Source organism: Scyliorhinus torazame, chromosome 24 (assembly GCF_047496885.1).
Source record: "Scyliorhinus torazame isolate Kashiwa2021f chromosome 24, sScyTor2.1, whole genome shotgun sequence".
NCBI lineage: Eukaryota > Metazoa > Chordata > Chondrichthyes > Carcharhiniformes > Scyliorhinidae > Scyliorhinus > Scyliorhinus torazame.
In genome coordinates this window covers 54,100,242-54,113,801 of record NC_092730.1, presented here as the reverse complement: position 1 = coordinate 54,113,801, position 13,560 = coordinate 54,100,242, and the positions used below count along the sequence as shown (strand labels likewise).

General features: G+C 44.1%; 2 non-coding genes across 2 annotated transcripts; one reads left to right on the top strand and one right to left on the bottom strand.

The window, feature by feature from the left end:
• The first annotated feature begins 6,715 nt into the window (after nt 1-6,715).
• Nucleotides 6,716-6,806, top strand: trnap-agg (transfer RNA proline (anticodon AGG)). The gene is given in 2 exon segments: nt 6,716-6,751; nt 6,771-6,806. It is a non-coding gene; the product is annotated as a tRNA-Pro (tRNA).
• A 4,186-nt stretch (nt 6,807-10,992) lies between these two features.
• On the bottom strand, nt 10,993-11,074 carry trnas-uga (transfer RNA serine (anticodon UGA)). The gene has a single exon. It is a non-coding gene; the product is annotated as a tRNA-Ser (tRNA).
• Between the last annotated feature and the right edge of the window lie 2,486 nt (nt 11,075-13,560).

Sequence of the window (13,560 nt, the reverse complement as noted above, 5' to 3'; positions counted from 1 at the left end):
ATTTAGAATACTGTGAGCAATTTTGGGCACCACGCCTCAGGAAGGACATACTGGCACTGGAGCGGGTCCAGCGGAGATTCACACGGATGATCCCAGGAATGGTAGGCCTAACATACGATGAACGTCTGAGGATCCTGGGATTATATTCATTGGAGCTTAGGAGGTTGAGGGGAGATCTAATAGAAACTTACAAGATAATGAATGGCTTAGATAGGGTGGATGTAGGGAAGTTGTTTCCATTAGCAGGGGAGACTAGGACAGGGGGGCACAGCCGTAGAATAAAAGGGAGTCACGTTAGAACAGAGATTAGGAGAAATTTCTTCTGCCAGAGCGTGGTGGGTCTGTGGAATTCATTGCCACAGAGGGCGGTGGAGGCCGGGACGTTGAGTGTCTTTAAGACAGAAGTTGATAAATTCTTGATTTCTCGAGGAATTAAGGGCTGTGGAGAGAGAGCGGGTAAATGGAGTTGAAATCAGCCATGATTGAATGGCGGAGTGGACTCGATGGGCCGAATGGCCTTACTTCCGCTCCTATTTCTTATGGTCTTATATTTAGCGGATTCGTCCATGACAAGACTGAAGAACGATCACTCGTCTATCCAATCAGTGAGGTCTGCCTCAGCGTGAGACAATATTAACAGAGTGAGAACCAGGTTAATTAGATTCAGATCACACGGTTACAATAGAACTGAATCAGGAAAACCCCGCCTTCACAGCCTTGCCATTCGCCTGAGGTATCGTGATCCTCAGGTTAAATCACCATCAGTCAGATCTCACCGTCAACGGGGAAAGCAGCCTATGGTTATCAGGGACTGAAGCGACTTAATTTACTTTGGAACTGGATCAATTTATGATGTTTCCAGGATGCGACTTCCCTCAGACTGATCAAATGATTGGTAGCCGGAAAATTAGCGCCCATTGAGGAGTTACTGGTACCTGAGGCTTAGTTGGAGTATTGGTTTTAAAGGTTAATCATGAAATCTAGAGATGAAAAGCCGGGAAAGTGGGCATGAGGATCATCATGAAATCATTAAAATGTAAAAGGTGGCCATTCGGCCCATCGACTCTGCACCGACCCTCTGAAAGTGTCCCTATGCCCCAACCACACCCCTGTAACGCACTACCCAACTTTATAAACACAAAGGGGCAATTTAGCATGGGCATTCCACCTCGCCCACACACATTTGGACGTGCGAGGAAATCGCAGCACCCGGAGGAAACCCATAGACAAAGAAAAAAAGTGCAAACTCCATTCAGTCAGTGACCAAAGGCTGGAATTGAACCCGGATCGCGGGCGCTGTGAGGTAGCCACTGTGACAGCGTGCCACCGTATGAGGTCATAACACGTCATATATCAGATCAAGCATTATCTCATTGAAATACAGAGCACATTCGATAGGCTGAATGGTCTACTTCTGCTCCTCCGTCTTATACCCTGATATTGTGTAAATGTGTTCCCGTTCTTGTGTAAAACTCTTGTTAAAACAACACAGACACCGTATGTCGACTGCGTCTCATTATCTGGCGCAGAGAAGGCGATTGTGGAATACATGTCGTACCCATCAAACTCTGCTACTCACCTGACTGAGATTTGTTCTGTATCTGTAAATCACAGGTAGTGTTCGCGAGTGGAGGGAACAGTCTGCACCTCAGTCTCTGGAACAGGTTGTGAGAGCAGGATGCCTTTATTATGAGTCAATGTCTGGTACTTTTTGTGAGAGTGGAATTCAGTCTCTATCAGACATTGGTACTGAATGTCAGTGTGGAAATATTTCTGTATCTGTCAATCACAATTACTGTTTGGGAAAAGTGAGATGAATCCGTAACATCATCACGGCTGTGACAGACAGAGAAAGACACAGAGAAATGCAGGAAGAGACTATCAGGACACACACACAATGACACACGATATGAAGAGACTGTTTTTTTCGGAAAATGTGTTTTCTGCTGTGTCACTGTGCTCTCTGCTGTGCAACCGTGCTCTCTGCTGTGTAACTGTGCTCTCTCTGTCGGAACCGTCACTCTGCTGGTGACAGATCTTCACTGTGGTTGTGTCAAATCGTTCCCTGTTGTGTAAATGTGTTCCCAGTTGTGGAAGTTGATCCGCCTGAAGCAGAACCTTTCTCTGCCATTACTGAGACGAAATTTCAATTCCAGATTTGTTAAATCTTGTCACTAAGATTAGTTCACCAAGGGTTAGTTCAGACCTCTGGATTCTCAGTCCAGCGACATAACCTTGCCTTCTTGATTGATTCAGCATCAATCTTTACCGATAATAGTAAGGAAGCGCCCAACATGGGGCTCGAACCCACGACTCTGGGATTATAGAGTTTCATGCTTTACCGACTGAGCTAGCCGAGCTGCTGCGTTGCCCATTAAACCTCTTCTTGTGGAGAGTGGCTGCGGTGCTCATTCGGAGGGTAAGTAATGACTTGTTGGGCCGAATGGCTTTCTGCGCTGGAGAATCTACGATTCTATGAAGCAAGGAGGTTGATGCGTTCAAATGCTTCTGCTATAATGTCCACTCCTGACACCATGTAGAAATGGTCGTCTTTGAATGACTGGAAACCAAGGAGTTGTAATAAAAAAATAATTGATTTAATAATTGAGCTGCTCCTCCTGGCTTGTGCTCTGACCGCGATCCGGGGAGAATTGCAGGAATCCAGACACGTGATCATTTTAGTTGCGTCATCACGTGACCATTCGGTCTCCACTGGTCTCCCTCTGTGCTCTATTTTCTAGATTCATCATTTTAATTTTCATCCAGACTGGGAAGTTTAGTGCTGCTGCATTTGAAAAGGAACATGCATTTCTAATATTTTTCCAATGTAACTGATGTTGTTACACAAACTATTTAATCAGTGGAATTGTGCGTTTAGGGAACTCAGATTTTCGAATATCTGAAGGCTTCTCTCCAAATCGAATGGTTATTTTCCACAAGATTCAACCCCTCCTCACATAAACCCCGGGGACGCTTTGATCGCTTGAATGCAATGACTTCCTGGGGTGATTCCAGGCCGGCTTTAGAATGTATTCTATCGACCAAATTACTGTTGATTGATGCAGCTGTGATGGCCGAGTGGTCAAGTCGTTGGACCTCAAATCCAATAGCGTTTCTCCCCCGCAGATTCGAGTGTGATTCGAAATGTTTGTTCAACTCCCCGGAAAAGCTGCCGGCTCGACAATGAATCGGAATTTCGGTTGGTTGTCTGTCAACGGTACTAACATTTATCGAATTCAGTTTTTTAGAAAAACGTTCTTTTTGGAAACTAAACGAAACATAAAGATAAATAAGGAGTTCACACTCAAAGCAGCAATCAATAAATAATAAAGTTTCCTGCAACGTTCGGAAGGAGAAGCAGCAACGGCAGCGAATGGAAACGTGGTTCGGTTTCATTCAGGTGAATGTATTTCTGTGAAAAAAGATCGTGGCAGAAATGGAACATTTAAAAAATATATTTTCTTGTTCTCTTTCTGTTGTCTCTCTATATGTTTCTTTCTCTTTCCCTCACTCACTGTTTTTGTGCTTCTCCGGGGGCTGATTGGATACACAGTGAAACTCAGCCCCATCTCATCCCAACTCTTTTGGACGAATACGTCCTGGTGATGGACGGTCGTGAATCAGTAGAAGAATCGACAAACTATTCCATTCTTGCTCTGTAAGAAGTTCCATTCCTGGTTGTGAGGTGGCTCTGGGATAAAGGGATCGAGAGCTAACGAGTCTGACTCTTACTCTTCAAATCATTTCGTGCGCACTTGTAGAAAGTGGATGTGTCTGAGAACAGGAGAAAAGCAGATCATGGGGGTGTGATTGATTTTACTGAACCGGACCTAGAAAAGTGACGGAAACTTCGAAACAGTCAGCTTCTGACTGAGAGCTGGTAAGGAATTACGGCTGACATTGAGGCAGTTCATAGTGAATTCTTACAGCAAATCGAATCTTGAAGCGGTGTTGGCATATTGTTTTCGAAGAGACTGACATAGTTTCTGAAAAGATCAGTTGTGCTTGTTTTTGTTTTGTCCAGTAGTTTGGGGAATCTATTTGGAGCGGGTGCAGTTGGTCAATATCTGTGTCTCTTGCTTGCCCAGCTCGCCGGGCAGCAGCAGCTCCATTCCTCGCCAAATGTGTGGACACAAACGGCAAACCCACATTATTGTATCCCCGTGGAAGTTCGAACCCCGCTCGCAGCGGCTCTGCTCTGGAATATTTACTCAGCTCCATAAACAAACCACTGACCACACAAATGATCGGGGCTCCCTTTGCATCTCAGTGATGGTTTTTACCCAATTTGGCTGTTTCGGGAATGAAAGTAAAAATTTATCGCGTCTGGTAATTAGTATTTTTAAATAAACTGCACTAAACGTATGAAACAATACTTAATAAATGATAATTAACGAATATTAATCAATATTTAAAAAGTGTTCTGCAACGATTGGAAGGAAAAGCCCATCCCATCAGGGCAGGATATGTTGGGAATGGACCGGAGTGAAACATTCCCAGACCATGTCCAACATGTTTCTCCTCAGCATGAAAACTCCCTGCGGAAAGACTGAAACAGACACACATTTGATCACATCATGATTAACATCACTCACACCTTAACCATGAGGCCACTGATGAAGTCATGATGACTTCGAATTTCTCCTAAAATGCCAACTGAACCCACTGACTGGCAGAAATACATTACCGACGTGATTGGCGAGGCGCATCCACAGACCGACTAGGTGAGTGGTGCAAACTGACATCACTGCTTCTGATCAGCGCCAGAACAGAGAGATAAATGTCACATTGTCCATTCATGTTTCTGATTTATAATTGTGTGGGGAAACTGATGTGCTTTGGACGCAATTAAAAGTTGCTTCAAGTGAGATCAAATCAGCGGCTGGCTCGTTGGTCTGGGGAGACCTGTGCCACACAAAGCAACAGAGTCTGCAGATAGAGAATGAATCGAATATTTACATGTCACACCAGAGAACACGTAGGAGAACACTTCAGCAGTCAAGGGCATTGAGCCTCTGATCTCCGGGTAAGCGTTCTGCAAGGCGTCCTTCAGGACACGCGACAATGAAAATCGCCGAACAGAAACTTCTAGCCAAGTTCCGCATTCATGTGTACGGCCTCAACCGGGACCTTGGATTCATGTCGCATTTCATTTATCCCCCACCATCTGGCCTGGGCTTGCGAAATCCTACCAACTGTCCTGGTGTGAGCCAATTCACACCCCTTTAATGGGGGGGTTACTCCTATATGGTTTAGCACAGGGTTAAATCGCTGGCTTTAAAAGCCGACCAAGTCAGATCAGAAGCACGGTTCAATTCTCGTACCAGCCTCCCCTAACAGGCGACGGAATGTGGCTTTTCACGGTAACTTAATTTGAAACCTACTTGTGACAATAAGCGATTTTCATTTTCATTTTCATTTCATCTCTGGACCTGTAAAGACTTAATTACCTGCAAATGCTGGCATTCAAAGCATTGTCTTGCATTTTTGACTTTGCCTATATATATATGTTTCCGGAACATACCTCTTCATTCACCTGAGGAACGAGCAGTGCTCCGAAAGCTAGCGTTTGAAACACACCTGTTGGACTTTAACCTGGTGTTGTAAGACTTGTTACTGGGCACAGCAGGGACTGACAGATAAAGATTCATTCACCACCCAAATGTCTATATGCACCTCCCCCAACACACGCGCATGCCCACTGCCACTGAAAGTTTTGTCATGATTCTGATATGCAGACGTTTTAACGGAAACTAGCAAACAACATAATGATTTTGTCCACTCAATAACAATATCAGAGATTGATCATTACAGATTTAGTTCAACCTTCACAGAGATTTTCAGAGTATGAAAGATATTGAATGAATGACAGACTCTCATACAGTCCCAGAGACTCTCGCAAAGCGATTTAACTGAATCCCAAATACAGATAGTTGCAGAAGATATGTAACAAGCCGAAGAATGATTGGTATATTACAAATATGGAATGAATCTGACTCTGCCATATAGTGTCAGAGACTGAATGATGCAGCAATTGTATTTCAAAATTGATCGCACTTAGCAGGGTGGTAGTGTCAAATAACCGGATGGTGCGAATCCTCAATGTGCAAATGGGACCTTGTCGCCACAATGACTGTGTAACGGTCACTCTGAACGTCAAGACTATGGGAGACAGAGCTCCACAGACTGACTCCTACTTTCCACAGACTACCACTGACTGAATCATGGTGAATACCAAGAGCTGAATTATGTTGTCAACACTCACATAGAAATGGCACACAGAATAAAATGGCGGGATCGTGGAAAATGTGGACCGTTTTCCATGACCGGAAGCCACCACTGGAAAAAGGCAGATCCATCAGACAGGATTCGCCCTCACCTCCAATGTGTCAGCTCAGCCTTCAGCAGATTGAGAAAGAGAATACTTGAAGAGCAGCTTCATGACAGAATCGTTCGGAGTGACCATTGCACAGTGCTTACTCAGCAACGGCAAAGACTGGTCCCGTATGTGTTTTATTCTGTTTTCAGTGGAGGCCAACAAACCAAAAATACTCCAATTTACTCAATGATCCCAGTACGAAAAGCAAGGGACAAAAAATGTTTCTTTTGATTTTATTTCAACAACGAAACAAATTGAAAAGGAATTAAAAAGCGCATTGAGCTGATACAATAGGCTGCGAGAAGCAATGGTTTGAGTGACGGCCGCTGGTCGGTTGGCTCGTTGGTCTAGGGGTATGATTCTCGCTTAGGGACATCCGTTAACGATAAAATGCGAGAGGTCCCGGGTTCAAATCCCGGACGAGCCCTGTTTATGTTTAATCAGTACGATCCATGTGGTGTCATTGACTGAATTAGGGAGCAGGTTTGAGCTCCAGAGAATGTGTCAGTACAGAACACGTGAAGAAACGAACGCGACATTTTAAGACCGTTTCACCATGGTGTAGGACTCTGAATTTATCCTCAGATATCAAGTACAACAAACGAACGCTTGTGCATCCAGGTAGTTGGCTGAATGCAATGTTTGTATGTAACCCCGATAAACCTTTGATTTATTTGCTGAATCTCCGCCTTTAAAATAATCAATGTCCCGCTTCCGCCGCCTTCTGAGGCAGAGTTCCAAAGTCGCACAACTCTCTGGGAGTGAGAAATTTCCACATCTCCATCCGAAAAGGGCGACATCCTTGTTTTTAACTGCCCAGTAGTTCTGGTCTCACCCACAAGCAGCGACATCCTTTCCACGTCCACCTTGCCAAGACCATTCAAAATCTGATGTACTTCAATCAAATCAACTGTCGCTCTTCACATCTCCATTGGAAACAAGTGCAGTCTGTCTAACCTTTCCTCAATAGAAAACCCGCTCATCACTGGACCAATCGAGGAAACTTCCTCTGAACCGTATTTACCTAAATAAGGAAACCAAAACTGCACAGAATTAGCGAAATGTGTAGCTCCTGGAATAAAAGGGACAGTAGCAATATGGATATAAATGTGGTTGAATAATCAGAAACAGAATATAATGGCCAGTAGAGAATTTTCGGACTGGAAGAAGGTTTGTAGTGTTCGACATGGGTTCCTACTGGAATATTTGCTTTCCCTGGTATATAACAATGTGCTAGAACATGGTGTCGAGGGAACAGTTTCAAAGTTTGATGGTGGTACAAACTTGGACATTTTCTGAACTGATACGTGGACAGTCTAGAACTTCAAACGACGAAAGATGATTTTCAGTCTGGAGACGTGTGAGATGAATGGTTTAGACTAAAAACCAGACAGGGGCTGGTTTAGCACCCTGGGGTAAATCGCTGGCTTTTAAAGCAGACAAAAGCAGGCCAGCAGCACGGTTCAATTCCCGTACCAGCCTCCACGAACAGGCGCCGGAATGTGGCGACTATGGGCTTTTCACAGTAACTTCATTTGAAGCCTACTTGTGACAATAAGCGATTTTCATTCATTATGCATTTTTTAAGGGAATATAGAATCATAGAATTTACAGTGCAGAGGTGGCCATTCGTACCATGGAATCTGCACCGGCTCTTCAAATAGCACCCCACTGAAGCCCACGCGTCCACCCTTTCCCCGTATCCCAGCAACCCCATCTAACCTCAGGGTAATTTAGCATGGCCAATCCACCTATACTGCACATCTTTGGAGTGTGGTAGGAAACCGGAGACCCGGAGGAAACCCACGCAGACACAGGAAGAACACAGGCAGCGATCCAAGTGGGAATCGAACCTGAGACCCGGCGCTGTGAAGCCATAGTGCTAACCACTATTCTACCGTGCTGTCCCTGAATCATGGTGAATACCAAGAGCTGAATTATGTTGTCAACACTCACATAGAAATGGCACACAGAATAAAATGGCGAGGTCGTGGAAAATGTGGACCGTTTTCCATGACCGGAAGCCACCACTGGAAAAAGGCAGATCCATCAGATAGGATTCGCCCTCACCTCCAACGTGTCAGCTCAGCCTGCGGCAGATTGAGAAACAGAATACTTGAAAAGCAGCTTCATGACAGAATCGTTCGGAGTGACCATTGCACAGTGCTTACTCAGCACTCAGCAACGGCAAAGACTGGTCCCGTATGTGTTTTATTCTGTTCGCAGTGGAGGCCAACAAACCAAAAATAACCCAATTTACCCATGATCCCAGTACGAAAACCAAGGGACAAAAATTGTTTATTTTGATTTCATTTCAACAACGAAACTGCGAGGGCAGCATGGCGGCACAGTGGTCAGCACGACTGCCTCACGGCGCCGAGGTCCCAGATATGATCCCGGCTGTGGGTCACTGTCCGTGTGAAGTTTGCACATTCTCCCGTGTTTGCGTGGGTTTCGCCCCCAGAATCCAAAGATGTGCATGCTAGGTGGATTGGCCACGCTAAATTGCCCCTTAATTGGGAAAAATTAATTGGGTACTCTAAATTCTTTTAAAACAAGGTGAAGACTGCGGATCCCGCTCCTGCTGTTTAATACAGATCACTATAACTGGCACAGTGAGCAGAAAGAAATTCGTGTTGTTTGTGCGCATTTCACTCCAATTTAAAACGCTCCTGAATGAAAGTGTCCGTGTCACACGGCTCCCGTTCAGCCAGGAGATTGCACCAGTCCACAATAAATGTATTTATGCAATATGTTTCTGATGTTCTGTGTGTCATCACATTGGACTCTTACTCTGGTCTGAGACATTACCTTGTCCTTGTGCCCTGGATGCTGCCCTTTTCATCCTGTTTCATTAATAACTTTTTACTGGTAACAATTATGTAACTTACTTAGTGATTAATTTATTCAGCCACTAGGAGTGTTTTAAACTCATTTTGTAAACGGAACTTTGCGTGGCTCGTATTTTTGTCCCGTTTAACCCACATACTTACTATTGTTTCAGACTGAGAACGTAGTTATTAATGTTGAAGATTGTCGTTTATTTAAACTAAGTTTCCACTCAAAACATATTGATGCTGGTTATTACATAAGGAACCCATGGGTGATGAAAACAATTGGTGAATTTTATTTGAGGAGTGTCCACTCCTTTTCTGCCCTGACCTGCGGTATCTAATTAAATAATTCACCACTGTGATGGGCAGGAACTGAATCTGGGTCAAATGCTGGGACAGTCACCACTATACCACCACCTGTCCCTGGGCAATGTTGCCCCCTCTGTATTTATAGAACGAATACACAAACAATGAAGCGGGTGAATGTATTAAATCAGGGATTCGATATTCTTGTAACCAATATGGCTGCAATGGGAATCTTTCATATTCCGATAGATCGGCTAGAGCTGGGTAGCTCAGTCAGAAATCAGATATCTGGGTATTTCAAGATGATTACTACAATGATAATATTTAACCATGTTAATGTTCTTTTGCTCCAATTGAAATGTGTTACGAATACAGAGTTACCGTGTTGTACAACTCGCGTTCAACCAGGGGATGGCAGCAGTGCGCAATAGTTTGGATATCATGTTTGTGTCCACAGATCTCGATAGGAATGGAGCTGCTGCTTCCCGGGGAGCTGCCAAGCAAGAGGCAAAGATATTAACCAACTGCACCCGCTCCAAATAGATTCCCCAAAATATTGAACAAAACAAAAACAAGCACAAATCATATTTTAAGAAAGTGGTATATTGTTTTCAGTGTCTCTGAAAACAATATACCAACACCTCATAAAGAATCGGTTTGCCTAAACTAATTCAATATCAACCGTTTCAATATCAGCCTTAATTCCTTACCAGTTCTCAGACAGGCACCGACTGGTTAAAAGTCTCCTTAACTTTTCAAGGTCCGGCTCAATAAAATCAATCACAGGCCCATGATCTGGTTTCCTCCTGTTCTCAGACACACCCACTTTCTACAAGGGCGCACTAACTGGTTTTCAGAGTAAGGGTCAGACTGCAGGCACCTCGTTCTCTCTCGATCCCTTTACCTCAGAGCCACCTCACAACCAGGAATGGAACTTCTCACAGAGCCAAGAATGGAATAGTTGTCGATTCTTCCACTGATTCAGGACCGTCCATCACCAGGACGTGTTGGTCCAAAAGAGTTGGAATGAGATGGGGCTGAGTTTCGCTGTGTATCCAATCAGTCCCCGGAGAAGCACAAAAACAATGAGTGAGGGAGAGAGAAAGAATCAAAGAAACAGATAGAGAGACAAAGGAGAAACAAGAAAATATTTTTAAAATATGTTCCATTTCTGCCACGATCTTTTTACCCCGAAATCCGTTCACCTGAATGAAACCAAACCACGTTTCCATTCGCTGCCGTTGCTGCTTCTCCTTCCGAACGTTGCAGGAAATGTTATTATTTACTGATTGCTGTTTTGGGTGTGAGTTCCTTATTCATCAGAATATTTCGTTCAGTCCCCCCCAAAAATGTTAAGTATCTGACTGAACTTGATTAACGTTCAAACCGCTTATTTACAAACAATCGGAAAAAGCAATAATTTTCGAGTCAGCGGCTTGTGCGGGGAGTTGAAGAAACAATTCGAATCACAGTCGCTGCGAGCAGGATTCGAACCTGCGCGGGGAAACCCCATTGGATTTCAAGTCCAACGCCTTAACCACTCGGCCATCGCAGCTGCGTTTAATTCGTCATTCATAAGTAATTTGGTCGATGGAATACATTCTAAAACCAGCCTGGAATCACTCCAGGAAGTTATTCCATTCAAGCGACCAATAGTCGGCCGGTGCAGACACGGTGGGCCGAATGGCCTCCTTCTGCACTGTAAATTCAATGATAATCTATGATTAATAGACAAAGGTTCGGCACAACATCGTGGGCCGAAGGGCCTGTTCTGTGCTGAATTTTCTATGTTCTAATCGTGTTTATGTGAGGAGGGGTTGAATCTTCGTGGAAAATGGCCATTGCATTTGGAGAGAAGCCTTGAGAGACTCGAAAATCTCAACTCCCTAAACGCACAATTCCACTGATTAAATAGTTTGTGTAACAATATTTACTCAGCTCCATAAACAAACCACTGACCACACAAATGATCGGGGCTCTCATTGATGGTTTTCACCCAATTTGGCTGTTTCGGGAATGAAAGTAAAAATTTATCGCGTCTGGTAATTTGTATTTTTATATAAACTACACTAAACATATGAAACAATACTTAATAAATGATAATTAACGAATATTAATCAATATTTAAAAGTGTTCTGCAACGATTGGAAGTAAAAACTCATCCCATCAGGGCAGGATATGTTGGGAATGGACCGGAGTGAAACATTCCCAGACCATGTCCAACATGTTTCTCCTCAGTATGAAAACTCCCTGCGGAAAGACTGAAACAGACACTCATTTGATCACATCATGATTGACATCACACACACCTTAACCATGAGGCCACTGATGAAGTCATGATGATTTCGAATTTCTCCTAAAATGCCAACTGAACCCACTGACTGGCAGAGTTACATTACCCACGTGATTGGCGAGGCGCATCCACAGACCGACTTGGCGAGTGGTGCAAACTGACATCACTGCTTCTGATCAGCTCCAGGACAGAGAGATAAATGTCACATTGTCCATTCATATTTCTGATTTATAATTGTGTGGGGAAACTGATGGGCTTTGGACGCAATTAAAAGTTGCTTCAAGTGAGATCAAATCAGCGGCTGGCTCGTTGGTCTGGGGAGACTTGTGCCACACAAAGCAACAGAGTCTGCAGATAGAGAATGTATCGAATATTTACATGATACACCAGAGAACATATAGGAGAACACTTCAGCAGTCAAGGGCATTGAGCCTCTGATCTCCGGGTAAGCGTTCTGCAAGGCGTCCTTCAGGACGCGCGACAATGAAAATCGCCGAACAGAAACTTCTAGCCTAGTTCCGCATACATGTGTACGGCCTCAACCGGGACCTTGGATTCATGTCGCATTTCATTTATCCCCCACCATCTGGCCTGGGCTTGCGAAATCCTACCAACTGTCCTGGTGTGAGCCAATTCACACCCCTTTAACGTGGGGTTAACCCTATCTGGTTTAGCACAGGGCTAAATCGCTGGCTTTAAAAGCCGACCAAGTCAGATCAGAAGCACGGTTCAATTCTCGTACCAGCCTCCCCTAACAGGCGACGGAATGTGGCTTTTCACGGTAACTTAATTTGAAACCGACTTGTGACAATAAGCGATTTTCATTTCATCTCTGGACCTGTAAAGACTTAATTACCTGCAAATGCTGGTATTCAAAGCATTGTCTTGCATTTTTGACTTTGCCTATATATATGTTTCCGGAACATACCTCTTCATTCACCTGAGGAACGAGCAGTGCTCCGAAAGCTAGCGTTTGAAACACACCTGTTGGACGTTAACCTGGTGTTGTAAGACTTGTTACTGGGCACAGCAGGGACTGACCGATAAAGATTCATTCACCACCCAAACGTCTATATGCACCTCCCCCAACACACGCGCATGCCCACTGCCACTGAAAGTCTTGTTATGATTCTGATATGCAGACGTTTTAACGGAAACTAGCAAACAACATAATGATTTTATCCACTCAATAACGATATTAGAGATTGATCATTACAGATTTAGTTCAACCTTCACACAGATTTTCAGAGTATGAAAGATACTGAATGACAGACTCTCATACAGTCCCAGAGACTCTCGCAAAGCGACTTAACTGAATCCCAAAGACAGATTGTTGCAGAAGATATGTAACAATCCGAAGAATGATTGGTATATTACAAATATGGAATGAATCTGACTCTGCCATTTAGTGTCAGGGACTGAAATGTGCAGCAATTGTATTTAAAAATTGATCGCACTTAGCAGGGTGGTAGTGTCAAATAACCGGATGGTGCGAATCCTCAATGTGCAAATGGGACCTTGTCGCCACAATGACTGTGTAACGGTCACTCTGAACGTCAAGACTATGGGAGACAGAGCTCCACAGACTGACTCCTACTTTCCACAGACCACCACTGACTGAATCATGGTGAATACCAAGAGCTGAATTGTGTTGTCAACACTCACATAGAAATGGCACACAGAATAAAATGGCGAGATCGTGTAAAATGTGGACCGTTTTCCATGACCGGAAGCCACCACTGGAAAAA